The sequence below is a fragment of the Anser cygnoides genome, chromosome 3 (assembly GCF_040182565.1).
Source record: "Anser cygnoides isolate HZ-2024a breed goose chromosome 3, Taihu_goose_T2T_genome, whole genome shotgun sequence".
Taxonomy (NCBI): Eukaryota; Metazoa; Chordata; class Aves; order Anseriformes; family Anatidae; genus Anser; species Anser cygnoides.
In genome coordinates this window covers 97,744,015-97,764,460 of record NC_089875.1, presented here as the reverse complement: position 1 = coordinate 97,764,460, position 20,446 = coordinate 97,744,015, and the positions used below count along the sequence as shown (strand labels likewise).

Sequence of the window (20,446 nt, the reverse complement as noted above, 5' to 3'; positions counted from 1 at the left end):
CACAAGCGTAAAGAAGCTTAGAAATAAATTATGTGTACAAAACTCAGGGAAGTGTGGGGGAAAAAAAAAAGGCAGGACAAAGGGGAGAAGCCAGTCTCAAGCAGTTTAACCTCAATGGTATTTCAAAAACTTTGAAAACAAAGGGAGTAAGGGAAAGCTTTGCCCAGTTAATTAGGGTGTGATTTCATGCCACTACCTTTTCCTGTCATCCCTCCCACTCCTTGCCAAATCCTTCAGCTGTGACTGCCTTCATGCTGAAGCACAACTGTGGTAATTGAAGCATTTTACGGAACAGGAACAAATACAAGAAAGAATTCAGAATTCTGCAAAATGGAATTAATTGTGCTCGATACTCATACCTCATTAAACTAGAATCTAATCATCACACAGACGATAAAGACAAATCATAGATCCTTGCAATACAATTCACATTTTCAGCAGATCTAAACAAGCTCAAATTAGGATCCGAACGTCCTAAGATTAGGACATTCACATGCATTTCATCCCTTTGTGGTCAACAGTTTGTGCTGTGCTGCGGGACAACTTTAGCCTAAGGGAGAGCACTGAGGACGATGGCCAAGTGGGAAAAACAAACTGGAAACACTCAAATAAACGCACGCAAGTGCTGAGAATAGGTGGAAAAGGGGTACGCCATCACCTCTCAATCCCAGAAGGATGCATCCAGCTAGAAATAATAGTCTCCCTGTACTGCAAAGTCCCCATTAGCAGCAGAAAAGCTAGTGCCCATCAGCGGTACGATAAAATGCTTTTTGCAGCAGCATGCATTTTCCAGGAATCGAGCGTTCGACGCGGTATCCTTTGCCCGGCCGCTGCGCCTATTATCCAGTAACCACAGGGCTGCTCATCACAGCTGCCAGCTTATAACGTTGTGGTGTTGGAGTCGTAAAGTGCACGTTGCAAAAGTATTTACAGAAATCAAAGGAGGAGGAAAAAAAAAAAAAAGGCAAAGCACGCAGGTTTATTCAACTGCCCTGTTTGGAGTAGCACAGAACTACAAAACGTGCAAGGACACCAGCAACTCCCTCTGGGCTGTTCAGAACTGACTTTTTTTTTTTTTTTAAATGGGAAAGAAATCAGGCAGAAGAGAGGATAAAACTGTAGCAAACTGCATTGGGTGGAAATATACGCACACAGCGGATGAGTTGCAGGCTGACTGTTTTGGAAGTGAAGCTGACACACAGCATTTCCTATAGAGCTTTGCTCCAAACCCCTCCTCACCCAGCAGTATGAAAGTACTTGGTAAACAGCTACTGTTTAATGGGAAATTCTCTCTTTTTCAAAAGCTTTGCTGTTAATGCAATTGCAAAAATATTGCTAGCTGTAGTTTATTTGTTGCAAGGCAGCAACAAGCAGCCTGGGAAGCTAAAGAGAGAGCTGACAGAAAGGAGGAGCCACGAGCTAAGCCCAAAGGGCCATAAGGACCACAGCTTTCATTTTGGGTCTCCTTCCTCCCATTCAAGTGCCACCTGCAGCAAGGACTGCAAAACTCCTCTGTTAATAAAGTAACTTCTCTAACTTCAGACTGTGCTTATCACTCGAGCCAACATTTTACACCCACAGGAGAAGATAAAGGCCTGGTCCCTGAAGCCGTTTGTAATGAGCCTTCTTGACGAAAACATCACAGCCCCACCACTCACATGCACTGGCACTGAGCTCTATCAGCAATACACAGGGAAGTTATTTTCTAGTAGCAGAGCCAACAAAGTCCAAAGGACAGAGAAGCCCAGTCTTGCATGACCACGATGAGCACCCAGCACCAGCGGCAGAGTTCAAGGGTACTGCACGGCTTCAGCAGAGTGAGCTTCAGCCTTTTTTTTAAATACCCCCATCACGTAATTGCATATATAAACATAAAAAAGCATTAAAATAGCAATAAAAAGAGTTGCAAGTGGAGCCAGGCGAACCTTCATTTCCTCCAGCACCCCACAGCAGTGTCACTGACTCCTTCTGAGCCTGGCGGACATCTCAAGAGCGAAACAGAAAGTAGAGGACGCCTCAAACTCTTAATTATTTTCTTTGCATTTATTAGCTTGATGTACAAAAGCTTGCAATCTGCCCCATAAAGACCTGAAACACCGTGCTAAGCAAGAGAGCACCATGCACAGTTATCCAGTAAACAGGGCTAGCTATAAAGAGGTTATCTGGAGTCCACACGGTGACTAGATGCAGTAATCCAATTAAAAGCTGAGAAACTTGGGGAAGATCGTGAAAGTGAGGGTGATGGTCACCAAGATAACACTACACCATGCCATACTGATGAGTACTGGCATAACAGAGCACACAAAACCAAAACCAGGATGCCCTGCTAAGCTGTGTAGCCACAACCCATGTTCAGATGGGTAAACAATACCTTTTGGAGGACCACTTGTGCTCGGGAAACCAAATCCCACTGAAAGAACACCTACACAACCAAGTCAGCGTTAGGCAAGTTACTGCACGTTGTTTGAGTGCTTCTCTGGTTTCCACTGAGCATGGATTGCCAGGGGAGATGGGAAATTCCCCAGTGGAATATAAGATGCAGAAAAATACATGCAATACACTGCATTAGCTACAGTCCTCAAAAAGAGTTTCTATACTTTAACCCAAAGGAAGAAAAGATGCACATTGACACTGTAAACCCAGCCCACAGCTTATCTTGCTGCCGTTTCTTCACACAGCCAGTCACGCTATGAGAAGTCACTCCCGAAACTTTTGCATTCTCCTGCTGTACCCCTGGAAGACACGAGTTAATCATCACGGTTGCAGCTGCACGGATAGTTGGTGCCTTCACTTTACGATGCTAAGTATCCTGCCCAGCAGCACCATTCGCTACACACAGTTGTGCTATCAAAAAGAGTCAGGCAAGCGTGAATGACTGCTGGCTTTAAATAGAAGAAGGTGCCAAAGAAGTTCTCAGAATGGTGGGAAAAGTAACATGGAGAAGAGAAGAAGGAAAAATATTTAGGGTACCACTGTTAGGCAATGGCAGCGTGCCACTCAGAACAAAACCCTGCAGCTAACAAATTCTGCAAATGCTTTCCTGGCGCGGTCTCTGCGTTGAAGAATTTTTAAATTTCCTTGATGAAATGATTGACTCATGAAACACAGACTTAAGTCCTGTTAAACCCCCCTGCCCTCAAAAATATGGTGCTCATCACTCAGAAAAGCAACTGCCTTTGAAGCATTCAGATCTTACTGTCTTTTCCACGGGACAAAGGAGTTAAAACTCATCGGTGGAAGACAAGATGGATTTTTTTTCCTGCCCAGCAATGACAAGCAGTGTCAGAAGCGAAGATGACATGTCCTAGTAGAGGAGCAGAGGAAGAGGGGGCAGGAGATTTCTTACAGACGCCTCATTCTCATCACTCCCTCCTTTCCCTTCCTGTACAACACGAGCACCTGGCAGCACTTCATTTACAGATTTGCTAATAAGCCCAGCGGGCAGCCAGCTGGCAGCATTTCTGTTACAGAAGCCGAGAGCCAGGGGGGGCCTGAAGAGCTTTAGGATGTACCTGGTGCGTGACCCTACACTGGCTTTGTGCTCTGCTGCCAAGAACCAGCATTTGATACGGGGCACCAAGTCAACAGCCTAACAAGGGCTGCTGGAAGGATGACTGAATCCTGGATTAACTAGGGAAGAAAGCAATTCTACCTGTAGATTTCCTTTGATGCTGGCAGCACTTTTCATAAGCACTGCTTCATCAGAAGACCCTGCTCCAGGATGCAATCCCTCGTGTCTTCTTGTTTGCTTTTGGGTGAGAAAGGCCAACCAAGGGGAAAGACAGTCACGGTAAAGCTTGCTGTGATCTTATCACTGATTCCTTCTAAGAACTTTACAAAGATTACTCAAAGGAAAAACACTGTCCGCAACACCAACGGCTGCCAAGCCATTCTCTGCAAGTCCACAATACAAAAAATTCAGGCACCTGCAGAATCCAGCAGGGAATTCCAGCACAGTGATTTTCTTTCCTATAAAGAGAAGGATGCCCCTATTTTTAAAGCCAAATTATAGAACACTATTCAAATAAGGCCAAAATGAAATGCATTGTACACACTGCATTTTACATGTGAGAAAGGTTCTGGGGGAAAGTGCAAGAACTGCAGGCAAAAGAAAAACGAAACTTAAATAACAAAAGGTCATACCAAATATGCTCATGTCACGCAGAGCTAGCTTGTAGAGATGCCTTAAATATAATTATTATAGCATGAACTGACAGATTATTGCACTGAAAGAGCAGCAACAAAAAAGAGATAAGATGTTCAAAATACAAAATGAAGTAGAATTTAAGATGCATCACTATCTTTCCGTCTTGAAAAATGCGGGCCCGGGGATGGACTCAATCCAAGCCAGCTGTGAGAGTGCAGGGCTTAAGGTGAAGGAGGACAAAGTGAACCATCAAGAGAATGCACAGCTGGGGACTAAAGATAGACTTCTTTAGTGGGTGTTAGTTGACAAGAAGCTCGACATGAACCAGCAATGTGCATTTGCAGCCCAGAAAGCCAACCATACCCTGGGCTGTATCAAAAGAAGCGTGGCCAGCAGGGTGAGGGAGGTGACTGTCCCCCTCTGCTCTGCTCCCCTCAGACCACACCAGGAATAGTGCATTTAGACCTGGGGCCCACAGCACAAGAAGGATATGGATGTATTAGAATAAGTCCAGGGTAGGGCCATGAAGACGATCAAGTGGCTGGAGCGCCCCTCCTGCGAAGGAAAGGCTGAGGGAGTTGGGGTTGTTCAGCCTGGAGAAGAGAAGGCTCTGGGGAGGCCTTACAGCGGCCTCCAGTACCTAAAGGGGGCCTACAGAAAGCTGGGGAGGGACTCTTTGTCAGGGGGTGTAGCGATAGGACAAGGAATGATGGCTTTAAACTAAAAGAGGGGAGATTTAGATTAGATACAAGGAGGAAACTCTTCACTTAGCGGGTGGTGAGGCACTGGCACAGGTTGCCCAGAGAAGCTGTGGATGCCCCATCCCTGGAGGTGCTCAAGGCCAGGCTGGATGGGGCTTTGGGCAACCTGGTCTGGTGGGAGGTGTCCTTGCCCATGGCAGGGGGGGTGGAACCATAGGACATTAAAGGTCCCTTCCAACCCAAACCATTCTGTGATTCTATGACGAGGCTACTTAAATGCTTCATTTTATCTGCAAAAATATTCTGACAGAAACAGAGACAGTGAAAAGAAATAAACAGAAAATTATAAAAAAGCTAAACACAGGGCTTTGGGTAAGTGTGACCGAAAACTACTACACAACAGTCAGTCTGCAACTAAAGACGTTAGAAGACAGAGGGGATACTCATCAGTATCCTAACTCTCAGTGTTAAATCGCATTATACTGTAAGAAAGAATAATCTAAGTCCTTAGTAGCGATTTGAGACAAGCCTTGAGTACAGCAGCCCAAGACTGAATTTCAATGACTTTCATTTCTGATAATTCCAAACAGTTTAACTCCATGCCCAGAGCTTATAATTAAATTCATTATATAGAAAAACACATTGCTAGATAATTAGGAAGTGATTTATAAGGGAAAATGAAGCTTTCTCCTTTCTGCTAACAGCAAAGTGAAAATCTAACCTACGCTACATGTTATAAGCACTAATATTTTGCCAAGAGTGGAAGATGGGCAAGAATTAAGTTGTGCTTCATTAGCCACTCTTGTAAAGCAACTCTTCAAACTCTAGGAGAAAGATAAGCTCTTTAGCCTCCATAGCAGAACTTTGTGCACACCTATGACATGAATAGTAATATATTAAAAGTTGCTCAGGAAGCAACACCAAACCTTTGCATTCTGCGGTGCACCTATTTTGTATATGTTTCGTACAGACTGTATAGGATACTGAATGTTTCAGACAATAAAACTGCTTATTAATAATGTTGGCAGCTCTGTGAAAGTTCCCCACCAATCTCTCGCCACCACCATGACTCTATTTTTCATGTACATTAAAAGCAAAACATGCTTTTGTCCAAAATAACCTCTTCCATGAAGCAAATTTTTAAACATTAAAAGACGATGCTGGTGGCTGGAGGCTGTTGTTCCACAATGTTTTTATCACCGCGAAACACAAGTCCTACAAACAGGTGTGCCATCTCTAAAATAAAAGACAGAAAAGGGACTCTTCATTTAGGTAGGCCTGCTATTCCAGACGAGGGAAGCTAAATGCTCGAGTTCACAGCCTCACACAGCAACTGTTACGTGGTGGAGGAACAGAGAAAGAAAAAAAAAATTGTTTAACATCCTGTTCACATGTTCACAATGAGAATAGCTTAAGGTGGGGATTTGGTTAGGCTCTTGGCAGAGAGGAACCACGTCTTTCACCCGCCGATCCCAGCCCAGGACTCCTCCAACAGCTCAGCACAGACCCCAGCCCTGCTTGTTTGTTTTGCAGAGCAACCTCCCCGAGCACCTGCTGAATCAGCTTTTACAAGGCAACGCTGGAAAAATAGATAAAGAGAAAAATAGAGAAGAGAGAAAAGGCACAGCAAGGAAAAATGAAAGGGGAAGCAGGGTAGAAACCCCCTTAACTTTACTGATGATCTGCTGCATGCACACGCCTGGCAATTCACTTACAGTCCCCAGCACTGTAGGTTCAGGTACAGCTGTCTCCTTCAAAGGAAGCACAGCACCAAAGCATACACATTGCTCCAAAATGATCATTTTTCACGCTCTAAGTGGTGGCTAAAGCCTGGTGAAATCCCCATGTTCTCACCAAGTGTGTCCCTGAGGACTCAAATCTATATCTTAACAGCTTCTTAAATATCTATTTTAACAGGCAAAGCCAGTCCACACAAACACGTAGAGACCTGACCTGTACTACATCCAACTGACGCCTAGGTTTGTGCATCATTTGAGCCTGACGTGTGTTTTGTAAAACCAAGAAGCATTTAGCCTGCACAACTGAAAATTCGTGATAGCTTTGCAGTTACTCAACTAGGGCTTATACCTGAATACGTTATCTAAATGAGCTCTGCACTGAAGGCAGAGGAAACAAGTCAATTAGGTGGTCGACTTCAAAAAAATGATAGAAAAACCTTTGGAAATGACATTAGTGATCCCTTCCTGTATCTTAATACAACCACTTAGCAGCGGTGATGGAGCAAGAAATCAATATAAAAGATAAAAAAGTATCAAAGCGTGTTATTTTTGTTCTGCAAGGCATTGTCAGGCTCACAGCTTGCCTTTGCTTGCTTCAAAGGCAGCTGATGATGGCTTTGAAAGGGCAGAAGAAAGGATAACGAAGTTAAGGGTTTCGGGAACCCGCCAGGTAGAAGCGAAGCACTGAGTACTGCCTCAAAGACCCCTGGAGGTTTCGGGACTACTCGGGAACTTGATAAAGGTTGCAAAACCAGAAGACAGAGCTAGAGCCATGTAAAGTCTCACAACAAGGGGTACGACACCACCATCGGCTCTAAAAATGGCTTATTTCTCTGCCACATTTTTACATATAAGCAGCTATTGCATTACCAGGGCAATAATCTAGACTGAAACGCGGTGACCCTTCTGGGACAACTGTATTTTTTTTTCCCTTTTTTCCCTCCCTGTTTGGAAAGACAACAGGCAGGGCTTCCCAAAGGCAGTAGGAGTAGGAGTAAGTCCTTACTGACTTGCCTGGTGTCTTTTCCCTCCATCACCAGGTACTGGGTCTGCCACCCCATATATCGCTAGTGCTCCCTTACGGTTATGTCTCCCATAGCCCTTACGCTACCTTTTAAGAAGGCGATGGGGATGCTTGCCCAGAATTTCATCATAAACATCAACTACCCTGCAACTGGCACAGCATTGTAAGCATGTACATAAAAACGCAAGCGTAACTCACGTTGTGGCCTCCAAAGCCAAATCCAGCTTCACGTCCCTCTACCCGCAGTTGTCCTACAACTGCCATGTAATGAATAAACTGAACGTACGTGCATTTAGCTAAGTGCAAGAGCCACACAAAAACTGCCACGCGAGTTAAACTTCAGCAGGCAGGAAGGTTTCTCAAGTTTCTTTTTCTAAAGGGCAGGGTTAAGCATCGCAGAATGTCACCCTGCGAACTGGTTAATGGTTTAATTATTGTTATTTAAGTCAGAGGTTCTCCCTACTGTTTGGCGAGGAGATGGAGATGATCAGCACTTCTAAAAGCCAGCTGGGAACAAGAAATAATCCTTCAGGAAAAGGCTAAGAGAAGCTTTCTGATTAAATTGCGTGCATGGAAATAGCATGCCTAAGGGGAAGCCTACAAAGATCAAGGCACAAAGATTTACAGTTTCCCAGATCTTGACTGAAACGAAAGCTGAGGACACAGGACCAACACATGACCCACACCCCTACGCTCGGATAAGTCTACTGACAGTTGACAAAGTAGCCACGAACCTACAAGCAGATATTTTTGCCCATTTCTAAGAGCTTCAAAGCCTAATTTCTCCCTACCTAAGTAGGAATTCCATGGTTTAAGTTTATTTCGCAATCTGGTGGCAGGCTATTCTTGCTGGAATAGCCTCAGAGTTGGTGCAGGGGCTCTTCCACCACGCCGTGGTCTACTCCAAGCCTGCCAAACCCGCACCGGTGTCTGTAGGGCACCCAAGGGATGTCAGCATCTCCCCGTCACCAGCCCGAGCCAGGGACCCCTTCGGCAGAGGGGCAAAGACTGCCCTCATCTTCCGTGCTCCCCAGCAGGTTTGTAACAGTATTAACAACAACAACAACAAAAAAAAAACAACCACAAAGCCTATGAGCAAAACAGGCAGCAATGCAAATACGCGTGTTTATGAATTACTAAGTTAAACTTACAGGATTCTCTAATGTGTACTTGGTCTAATAAGCCTTAAGGCAATATTCTGCAATTTCGTACCTGCTAGTTTTGACCTATTGTGGGTAGCATCCCTAAGAATTGTGACACCAACACAAACATCTATCAGCACACACATTCCTCAAAAACTTGCGTGTTACTTGAACTCAAGCCCATCTCCGCTTTACAGCAGAGCCCTCAGCCTGTGCATGGGAAGAAAGCCCTTATCCTCCAGTCACAGCAAATACAGCTGGCAAGAAGAATAACAGTTTTCTCAAGGTCACGAGAAGGAGAGAGAGAGAGGAGCACTTTGAAGCGATAGCAGAAGAGGAATAGTCACTTTGTTTAAACGACTGACCGCAGATCCTCAAGGATGCGATTGTGTAGGAATCACAGAGCACGGCAGAACTTGAAACTGCAGGAAAGAGAAGTTTATTCCATGTCTGCTATTGCTTTTCACAAGCAAGTCTTGTTTCCCGAAAATATTACTACAACTTAGCGCGTTTAGTCATCGCCCAGAAAACATCCCGCTTGGCAGACAAACGTTCAGCACGGAGCCTTAACACAGAGGTCAATTAAATCCAGACAGCTGTAGTTTAAATACAAGTTCGTGAAAGGTTTTTGTATTTCTACCTCCTCGATATGCCATTGGTCGTTAATGAAGCTATCATTACCGAAGCACAACCTATATAGCTAACAAAGCTTTAATAAGGGCAGGCAAAACATCAGATGCAACGGGATGATGCTGAGACCCGATCCCAGTTTACATTAGTGAGTTCAGCAGAAGCAGGGTGATTCATTTGTTCCTGGAGAAGTGACAACTACATCCAGCAGCCTGCATCCGTAAAAACTGTACACCTGGTGAGGGAATTTATTAGACTGCCATTGTGCTTTCCAAACGCTCGACGCTTTGTGCTTGGCGTGAGTCAACCATTTGATCGAGGAAATTAAATAACTCTTCACCGCACAGACCGCGCTGGGAAAGCGTGCACAAAGCGCATACTTTGGACAAGTTTGTTCTTGTGCTCTTATTTACCCCGTCAGATAATGTGTCCTAAACACCAGCACACAAATAGAGAAACCAAGGCAGTGAACTTTAGGAAGTAAAACTGATTTAAGCAGAGTCACTGCACACGGAGTCCACTGCAACTCCGAGAGGCGTCTTGGTAGCAAAAACGACGGCGGCAGCGATCTGAGCGTGGCACCTGAGCAGCACTCGGCGAAGCAGCTGAGCTGGAAGCCAGTTTCCAAACAGACTGGCTTCGACGTAATTCCTTAATTATTCTCTTCATTTGCCTGCACGTGGACGAACGCGTGTGATCTTTAAGGGGAAAAGCGTTTCTGACGCTAGCATGCAGAAGCCCCGTGGACTGCGGGAACAGCGCGTTTGGGAATCACAGCACAAATCAGGGAGTACGCTGCAGATGACAAGACAGCTACAGGTTACAAGGCTTGTTGTCAGTTTTGCGCAGCGTTTTGGAGCCTGAAAGGCATACAGTAAGCATCGATTTCCGAAGTCGAACAGCTTAAAAGCACGTGTTGCATCCCGGAAGGATATAATCTCGCACTTTAAAGACAGGAGGATGCTGCTGCGAAGTTTAGGCCAGCAGCCTCAAAGCACTCGCATGTTTAAACAGCTTTAAGGATCTCGCTGTGAGACTGATTTCAGATACTGCAATGAAAGAGGACGAAGATTAAGAGGACAAAACAAGCAAGTTGTTTGGCTGCTCGGGGGAGAGGTTATGGCAAAAAGCACCGGAATAAATACGCGCCTTCATGACCTCCGCAAAGAGCTGGCAAACCTCAAGAGGAACTTGGGTTCCTCAGAATAGGCACAGGGTCAGCTCGTGCACGGCCTCAAAATAAGCAAGAAACGAGATGCAGAAGTATTTCCCTGGAGGTGCTCAAGGCCAGGCTGGATGGGGCTTTGGGCAACCAGGCCTGGTGGGAGGTGTCCCTGCCACGGCAGGGGGCTGGAGCCGGGTGGCCTTGGCTCCTCAGCAGCGAGGCAGCACCCGGCCTCTGCGACAAACCCTCACCGCGGGCAATAAGGAACCCACCAGGACCCTGTCTGCTCCTAAAGGCTTTTCAGGTCTTCTCTCACAAAACATTTCCCTTAGGCGATGCACGGACGGCATTAATCGGGGGGCTCCACGGAGACCACCAGGCAGGGGAAGGCAAAGGCAGCGAGTGCTTTAACCTGGCGAGAGCTCCTCTACTCGAGCGCTGCCTCTACACGGGTGGGTTTTTGAGCTCTGCAGCAACGCAAGTGTTTCGTGTTGCAATGCCTGCGGCCCAGAAATGAGGAAGGTAAAGGAACGGGGTCTGCTTGTTGTGTGAAAGCATTTAACCAGCTATCAACTGAACAAAACTTACAAAGATCATGCTCCTACCCGGGCAGCTCTGATTCACCCTCAGCACTGGGCTTCCCACCTGTCACCACCCGAACGGGAACACCACAAGCAGTCTGGAAACCTGAAACGTTCGGTTCTGCAGCCAAAAAAATCAAGATTTTTCAAACACATTTCCCAAGCTCTGCTCCCAGCGAGCTGCAAAATGAGCAATTTAAGTTAGCGCCCAGCAGCCTGTTATTTCCACCTGACACATTTACACGTTTTGTTGTCCTGCTGAGGGCACCTTCTCTAAGCTAATTCCTCTTGCAAGCAACACAAAAGGAAGGTCAGCAGGAAAAGAAGAGATAAGAGGAGAGAATTCAAAATATTTTATTTCAGCTCCCACTGCACTAAGGGCGAGGAATGCAGCAGGAGGAATTCTTGCTGAGAGACGTGAAGGCAACAACAACTTACTAAAAATACTGCGCTGAGCATACCCAAAGGGCGGTCAGAGAGCACACCAGCTAAAAAACCCTACGGATGCTGCGTTTAGGCTACAAACACACATACATCGAGATACTTCATCTACAGCTGCTACGTAAAATACCCCAAACTACGCAAAGTGCAATTGCTTTTTACAAAGAACATGCGCTTCCAGCAGGCATCGCTGGTGCTGTTTGTAAGACACCCAGCCCGGAACCCACAATTCTGGCGCCGGTTTGGGGCCACGAGCCCCGTCGGTGGGTGTCACCAAGGACGAGCCCATCGCTGACCTCGGCGGTCTCTTTTGCACCTCCCTCGGCTCCTGGGGAGCTGGAAGGGGACTCCCACCGAGCTGATCCCCGCCAGCTACAGGCACCGGAGGTTTTGAAGGGAAATCCTCGCTCTGTGCACGCCAACACGAACGCCCCAACAGCCAGAACCACGCTGGGGCCGTCCCCAGCCAGCAGCCAGCAGCGTGCTGAGCACGAGCCCCGGCGAGCACCACCACCACCACCACCACCACCACCACCACCACCACCACGTCCCCCTCACCCTGGGAGCGACCCAACCCCAAACTTGGCCACCGAGCCCTGGCAGGAGGAGCCCCGCGCGCTCACCCCGCTCCGTCTGCAGCCGCAGGGCGTGCTGCCATCCGCACAGCGCCCTTCGCCGAGGCTTCCTGTCCGGAAGCATCCTCCATGCAGCTGCACCCGCTGCTTTGGGGGGCTCCTTCCCTTCCCCACCATTTCCTAGCCCCCTGCCCCCCAGCACCAGCACCACCACCAGCACCAGCACCAGCACCCCACTCGCGATCTTCCCCCGCTCCCCACGGCACGGGATGCTCGGAGCCGCCACGCTCAAGCCACACGGGGAGCTTGGAGGCCGTGCGTCCGTCCATGTCCGTGTGTCCGTGTGTGTCCGTGTGTCTGTCCATGTGTCCATCCGTGTCCGTGTGTCTGTCCGTGTCCGTGTGTCTGTCCGTGTCCTTCCCACGGGCCGGCCCGTGGGAAGACACGCGCGGCGGGGTTACGGGGACAAGGGGAACTCCCCCCCCCCCCTTCCCGTGCGCGTCTCTTTTTAAATTTTTTTTTTTTTTTAAATTTTCCCCTTTTTTTCATGCCCCCCCCCCAAGGACTTCCCGTGCCCGGGCAAGGCGCAGCCCCAAGTTGGGAGATGCGGTAGCCATGGCGATGCGGGATTGCATCATGCTCCCCAAGCTGTCTATGGGGGGACCCCCCCGGCTGTCCCCCCCGCGCCCCATCCCCGTCCCGCACCCCAAACCCCCCCAAATCCCCCCAAACCCCGCTGCCCCCCCCCCCCCCCCCCCCCCCCCCGGGCCGTACCTGGGGCGCGGGCGGCACCGGCCGGCACTGGGCGCGCTGCGGGGCCGGGGGGCGGGGCCGGGGGCGGGGCTTGCGCGGGGAGGCCCCGCCCCCGGGCCGCCCGTGGGCTGACTGTGACGTCACGGTGGTGCGGGTGGGGAGAGGGATGCGAGGGGGCGGGCGGGGCGGGAGGGGGGCGCGCTATGACGTCATGGGCGGCGGGGGCCAATCCGGCGGCGGTGGAAGGTTCGGGAGAGGTTTGGGAACCTCGCGGCCACGCCCCCGGCGGTTGGCGCCGGACCGGGCCGAGACGGACGGACCCGAACGGACCCGAACGGACCCGAACCGACCCGAACCGACCCGAACGGACCCGAAGTGACCCGGACGGACCCGAACCGACCCGAAGTGACCCGAAGCGACCCGAACCCATCCGAACAGACCCGAACGGACCCGAAGCGCCCCCCGCGTGTGGCGGCGGGGAGGGCGGCCCCGGGGGCTGCGGGGACAAAATGGAGCCCGCAGCCCCCCTCTTGCCCTCGCCCCCCACGTCTGCCCCTCTCAGGCTGGCCCTCACACCTCGTGCCAGAAGACGAGCTTTTAAAGACTTTGTTCCGTCTCTTTGCTAAATAAATGAAAATGTTGTCTGAGTTTTCTGTCTGAATCTGAGGGAGTGCTTCTTAGCTGTGAGGTGACACAGCACTGGGACAGGCTGCCCAGAGAGGCTGTGGAGTCTCCTTCTCTGGAGGTGTCCCAAACCCGCCTGGATGCCATCCTATGTAACGTGCTCTAGGGGATCCTGCTCGGCAGGGGGTTGGACCGGGTGGTCTCCAGAGGTCCCTGCCAACCTCGGCCATGCTGTGAAATAAAAAGCAGCCCTGCTCCACGAAGGAGAGGAGCAGAGCAGCAATTTGCCCGAGCTGTAGTCCAAGTGTCCATGCTCAACGGGCAGCAACAAACTGCACGGTTAGCAGTTTTAGAAAGCTGCAGGAGCAAGGAGGTGCTGAACTTTTCCTCTGGGTGTACAACGAGGCCGTGCAGGTGAAGCCACCGAGGCTAACCTTGCCAGCCCGATATCCTACAATATCCCTTTCATCCTGTAATAATTCGCTGTTCCTGTGTCCGTGGCCAGCTGGCCTAAGCAGAGTGTTGCAACCTGACCTGGTTTGAGTTCAGAGTACCAAGAGTTCCTAAGGGTGATGCTCTGTTGTAAACAGGCAACGTCGTAACAGCTTGTTTGCCCTGTGCGATCAGAAAAACGAACAAAAACCAAACAAATAAAAACCTTTCTTTAATATTGGAACAAGAAAAAAAAAATCTTTCTTCAAGTATCTTTCTCCATATTGGTCGTCAGGGCCACACCACAGTGTTACCTTACTTCTTGACCACAGTAGGATGTTAATAGGAATGTATTTTGGTTTTAAAAGCCAAAAGTTTCCCATTTCCCTTGCTCTTTGAAGGAACAGCCCCCCCGTATGATTATTTTGTGTGTGATTTGAGACTCTGTAGCGGTTTTCAGTAAGGTGTGAGCAGTCACAAGTTTTAACACTTTTGGAAAAAAACATGAAAGCTAACGTAACTCTCAAATGAGTACACCCTTCTAGAGACCCCTTGCCCGAGTCTGTATTTTGGATGCTACAGAAGCATTCCTTCTGCTTTGAGGGGAGATCCTGTGATCCCTCCTATCTTGCTGGCAGCAAAGGTAATGGAATAAAGTACAAATCCCCTTTTTTCTCACTTTCACATCAGCGAGCTAAAATATCATGCACTTGTTGAAACGTGACCAACGTTAGGTCTTTTCGCATCTATAAATCTGAACTTGACTTTGAAATGTGCTTTAAATAAAGTTGCTTCCTGACAGGCGTACCCATTTTTTCCCCATGGTTTATTGATGAGATATGATTGCACCGGCTGTTACGTTCACAGCCAAAACAGCTTTCTAAATCTGGAAGATGCCTAAATAATTAAGACTCAATCGGGTAGCTTAAAAATAAAAACTAACAGCCCCTGCAACTTCAGATGCGAGAAGGGATGGAGCAGAGTGTAGGGAACAGGGTGTAGGGCTGGTAGCGGCTGGAAGGCGAGCGGTTCCCCGCGCAGGAGAGGGACGTGCTGCTGGCTGCCTCCCTCGTGCCTGCGACGTGACCTGCTTCTGCCTGTGTGGTGACAAGCAGCAGGGCACATGGCAGCTTCGTCTCCCTCTGACTCAGAGCGTGCTCTTGTCCCTTGGACTTACAACGTGCTCTGTATACCTGCGGAGCCCGGGTGCTTTCCTTCAGTCGAGCAGCGGGCACTGGAGAAGAGAGAGTTACAGACCGGGGGAGAGGAACGCCGGGGAGTTTTGGCTTTACCGGCACGGTACCGGCTCCCCGAGCTGCTGTTTCTTTTCCTCTCCTGACCTCTCTGAAGTGCTCGTGTTCTTATCAGTCAGAAAATGAGAGCGAGGTCACGCCATGGGAAATCTTGTTTCAGAATTACCCAGTCAGGAGAACTCTGAGTAAACAAAGGGGTTGTTTGTTCATGCTTGTTTAAAGAGTTAAAAATTTGCTGAATAGTTTTGGCACCAAGCATTTGGCACCTGATGAGGGGCAGGGGCAGGCCAATGTCATTCTGGGCTGCAGATCTACCGAGTCTTGGTGTTCCAAGTGTTTTGTTGGAGCATCTGCAAGTTTTTCACAAGCGAGCGTTGCTGTTGGCCTCACCACCGAGTGCCGATGAAATGCTGTCATGAAATGTTTGCTCAGGATGGGCTTCAGAGACCTCGCTATCAGAGTGGGGTCGATGAAGCTGGAGTTCACAACGGGGCCAATTAAACATTATCAGGGATTTAGACCCAAAGATTGCCAGGACAAGTTTAAAATAAATTGTGCCTTGCATTTTGATAACATTATTCCTCCAGAGGTCTCCGACTAGTGGATTTACATGCGTCTCATGACTATCGTAATCCTGCTTTTTAAGAGGGAGAAGAGAAGAGGCAGAGTGCTGAGCACGAGTGGCCTAGCCTAGGTAGCAGCAGCAGAGATGACGAGGCCTCAGGAGACACGGTTGTCCTCACTAAATCAACTTCTCCTTACGCAATGGTTAGCAAAGGGAACTGGTTAAATAGCTGCTAGTGTTCGGGAGTACAGATAGGAGGACAAGAGCTGGAACAACTGAAAGTAGAATTGAGAGTCATTGGGGGCTATGGCGCAGGAGAAAGAGTTTGGAGTAGAAGGTCCATCGGTGTGATGTTTGAAATTAGCATGGATAAAGTGATGGAAGTGTGCATTGCAGGGAAATGAGCCTAAATTTCATTATTTGGAGGGGCAGGTGATTAACTTGACCTTTTCTTTTTAAAAAAAATCAATTAGAAATCCTGGCTATGCCTATTTAGTAGTGCTTCGTCATCCGCACTGTAATGAATAGTTCTTTGCTTTGATTAGAAACAAATTAATCCAGTTTTTCTAGAAATGAACAAATTGATTTGTATAAACAACCATCGTTTGCGACGCAGTCATCTCAACGCAAATCCTCAACTCTGCTTGGGTTTGCCTTGGCTTCTGTCCAGGCTGACTGTGGCAGTCCCATGTTCTTTATCAGTGAGATAAGTGGGATATGATTATTGTTCCCTTTAAATCAAACACTGGACTAAAGTATCAGGCCTGAAATTTCAGTATCTCTCTGTTTAGAATATGGCATTTTCTTCTTCTGTGTGAAGCACAAATGCTTTATGCTGTTTGTAAAACTTTGTCTAACTCTTTTAATTACATGGTCCTTGTGAAAAAGGCTTGTGGCCAAGGTTTTCTTGATAATTTCGTACTTGGCAGGTATTGTTAACAAGTGGCTGGGTGAAGCTGTTGTTTTCATATTTCAGCACAAAACTGTCGTGAACACACTCGCTATTCTGAGGATGATCCTGTTGCAAACTGTCGTTAACTTCTGAGAACTTCTGCTATCTGCCATCACGGGTAAAACTCTCACACGCTGGACTGGAGGCAGGATTTTGCCCCAGTGTTGGTAATCCAATTTCACACGTTTCCCATTAACAACAGTTACGTTCCTGCATTTCCTCTTCCTCTCCTTACATCTGCCTCCAGCGTGCAGTGCTGCAGGCAAATGACTTTTTTTCTAAGACCGCATCAACTCACCAAACTTGCAGAGTATTTGAAGAGCCAGGTTTACCCCAGAGGCAGAACAGATGGTGTCCCGCGGTAGCAAAATGTTTTATTTCTAACCAAATAGAACACAGGTCAAATACTTGCAAACTTTTCTCTGCCGTTGTTGCTAGCGTGTTTTTCTATCCCACGATGCCGCTTGTCGTCTCAGAGAGAAAACTTGATGAAAACCCACCCCTGTCAATGCAGCTTATCTTTGGTGCTTGGGCTATGCTCGTTTTCATTTGGTGCCGTTAATTGGCTGCTGAGCTTTGATTGCCCTGAGCTTCGACAATAACAAGCCCTGGGAATCTTGCCACTGTACACCAGCTGGTTGGCCCCCGTGGCACTGCGAGATAGCTGGCTCCGGCAGCTGCCGGGGCTGCTAATAGGAGGCGCACGGGGGGAATTAAAAGGTGTTTCTGGTGAGCAAGTAGTAACGGAGCAGGTAGTTTCAAAAGGGGGATGAGGGAAAAATACTCACTTAACCAGGGGGTACACAGCTAGCCCAGGTAGGTAGTGCCCACGTGTCCCGCACTGATCGCTCCTCCTTGTCAGCATCTGTGTTACAAATGACCGTCAGGGGCATCTAATTTTCAACACCCTGCTCAGACTGTACCTCTTTCTGGGGCAAACCCAGTCTCTCAGCCACTTAGCTCAGCCCATAAGGGGCTGGTTGAGGCAGGGAGCGGGCTGTAAGGATCATTTCAGCCCCGAGGCAGGGGCCGTGGCCGGACCTCTCTGTACTCTGTCCCGCTGGCTTCGGTCTGGCCCCAGAAAGCCCTGGCAGCCTGGCCCTGCTGTCCTGCCTTCTTCTGGGTATTCCCCTCACGATTTGTGCACACCAGCGGTTAAGATTAGAAGGTCTTCAAGGGAGAAAGTGTATTGTGACTTCATCTAGAAAGCTGCCAAGGAGTGATGTTACAAGAGCTAATGGTAATCATAGCAGGGTAATTAGAACTGGAATCAAAGTATAAACTGCATTATTTTGCATTAGTAATTGGATGCCTGCTCCCTGACTATTCCTTTTATGGTGCATTTTTGTTGACTTACTGTAGGGATTGCAACATCTAATCCTTCCAGACAACATTCGTTCTTCCAAAACAACATCATAGACATATCCTTGTCCACTGCAGCCTGTCACCAATTTTCTGCTTTATCTTTTATTACTGTCCCAACTCAAAAGTAGTCAGAATGGCATTTGGAGCTGTTACATCACTCAGTAGAGCAGAGCTGGTAGGAGCACACCACTGTATTTCCATTAAGACTATTAGATATTCTGGTTTGGGAAAGCAGTTAAAGGCAGCATTTGTTTTGGGGGAAAAAAATGTGAATGCAACTTTTTGTTAGGTTTTCTTATAGATGGCTGTAGGCTAAGGTAGCTTTGTATAAGGAATAAAGGAATGAAAGAGTGAAGGACAGAGAATAAATAAGAGAACAAGGAGGAGAACCAGGCTGTCCTCACTGCTGAAATAAAGTTAGTGCAGATTTCAATACATTTACTAGACAATATACCTATTTGACCCCAAGCCCTGGGGATTTTATTTTTTCCTGCCTCGGAAAAGGGAGATTGCCAAAGGTTTAAAACATGCACTCTTTAACCACTGGGTATTTAATTAAGATAGTTGGAACACTGTCTTTACAGAGAGCACTGGCAGTCAGCGGTGGTGCTGGTTCTCAGCACTGTGCTCCCACGTAACCTCAACTGAAAAACGCTGGCGGCTGTTCCTCAGGGGAGGTGCGATCCCTCTTCATGCGCCATGTTCCCTGTCTACTACTCTTTAATCACAGCCAGCGTAAACCTTTTGAGATAGTTTTGTTGTTGAGAGAGAGCGCTGTCCCACTGCTTAGAGCTAACTGTAAGTCATCCTGTCTTAATGCAAAAGCAACAGGGGAAAGGATTTTTGTAAATGCCCTGATTTATCTAAAAACATGTCCATAAATCTGAATGGTTGTCACTCCTTGCTGGAATCGTGCAAGTATTAAATCCATTCACATTGCCTTGTGGCTTCACTTTGTGCCACCAACTCTTGCCTGAACAGTCGGTGTAGTTACGAAGTCATCACTGCAGTCATATTACTGAGGAGGATGTTTCCCAACAGAGCGCTCAGGTCCTGCTGTAACTCCTCTCCTTCTTCTCCTTTTTTTTTTCTGTTTACAAAAGATCTTTTCAAGAAAACCATTATACCTGGACGTTTGTCCCGAATGAAACCTACTGCATGTGATTTTAATAGTCTGCTTTATTCCAGGATCGCTGTCTGTACAGCCCAGCTTGAAGCCTCCCTTCCTGCCTGCAGGATAGTAAAGCTTCAGTACGCAAAGCTGAGCCCTCCCCTGCATATCTTCTCCCCAGGAGCTGAGTTCACTGCATATCCAATGTGCTGTCTCTGGTGCTTGCTCAGCCTACGTATGAAGGCGAGGATAACTGTTTTCCCCAATATAAAGTGTTCAGGTATCTTTTCCCACTCCCAAGCATTGCTTCAGTTCTGAAGCAGAACCTGCCTTTGCCCTGCAGTCTCTGCAGCCTTCTTGGGACCTTCGCTCACACAGCCTGGGAAGGAGAAAGCCTGAGAATATATTTTACAGGCAATTACCAAAAAACACCAAGGTAGAGCTTAAACATATGAAATAACATTTTCTTTTTCTTGTTCTCATTGATCATTGTGGGCTTCAGAGAGTCCACTCTGAAACACTGAAAACTCAGTCACCCAAAACAGTGGAGAACTGTGGAAGGCCCCTGAGTGTGTTCCCTGACAGCAAATTACCAGCAGTCGGGAATAATCCTTGGTAAGAGATAAGGCCACAAATCCATGTCAGCTTTTGTATAGGGGATACTTTAGCCTAAGTTTTCTTCTTGTTAAATGAAACGTAGTTTGGTTTTCCTTGTGGGTGATAGCATGATAGCTTAGATTGTAAAGGACATTTAAAGGTCATCTAGTCCAAACCCCCTGCCATGGGCAGGGGCAGAAGCAAGGGTGGTTTGCTTTTCTCTCCTAGGAATCAGTGCTGCATTTTTTTTTTCCAGCTGTGAACAATAATGGATATAAGTAGCCACTGAGATAAATAAGAGTGGATATTCATCTCTTTCTCCCTCACCCTTTGCCTTGTTTGACTGCTTTAGACTCTAAACTCCTCAGGGTAGGGATGGTCTCCTGCTATGTGTGCGTAGAGAGGACCCTGATTCTTCAGGAGATAGGTGAAAGGTATAAAGGTGTTGCACCCCCACTGGAGTCATTTGGTTAACGACCCAAGGAGCATTAAGGGAATAGTCCTGGAGGCTCTCCAGAGAGGCCTCACAGACTCATCACAAGGTCGTAAGTAAGCAAAGGTCTTCAAGCTGATCTAATCCATTCCCTCACCCTTAAGCACAGTGAGATTTTCCTGAGTACAGCAGAAGACACTAAACTATTCCTGCTGT

At 47.8% G+C, this 20,446-nt stretch overlaps 1 protein-coding gene across 2 annotated transcripts in view; it reads right to left on the bottom strand.

The window, feature by feature from the left end:
* ELOVL5 (ELOVL fatty acid elongase 5) overlaps positions 1–13,005 on the bottom strand; it is a 36,032-nt gene extending 23,027 nt beyond the window's left edge. The window contains exon 1 of one of the 2 annotated variants that reach the window (XM_066994799.1): positions 12,920–13,005. The gene's annotated coding sequence lies outside the window, so the exon portion shown is untranslated. The remainder of the gene's footprint in view (positions 1–12,919) is intronic. The other variant, XM_066994800.1, reaches the window with a different exon arrangement.
* Positions 13,006–20,446: the final 7,441 nt, after the last annotated feature.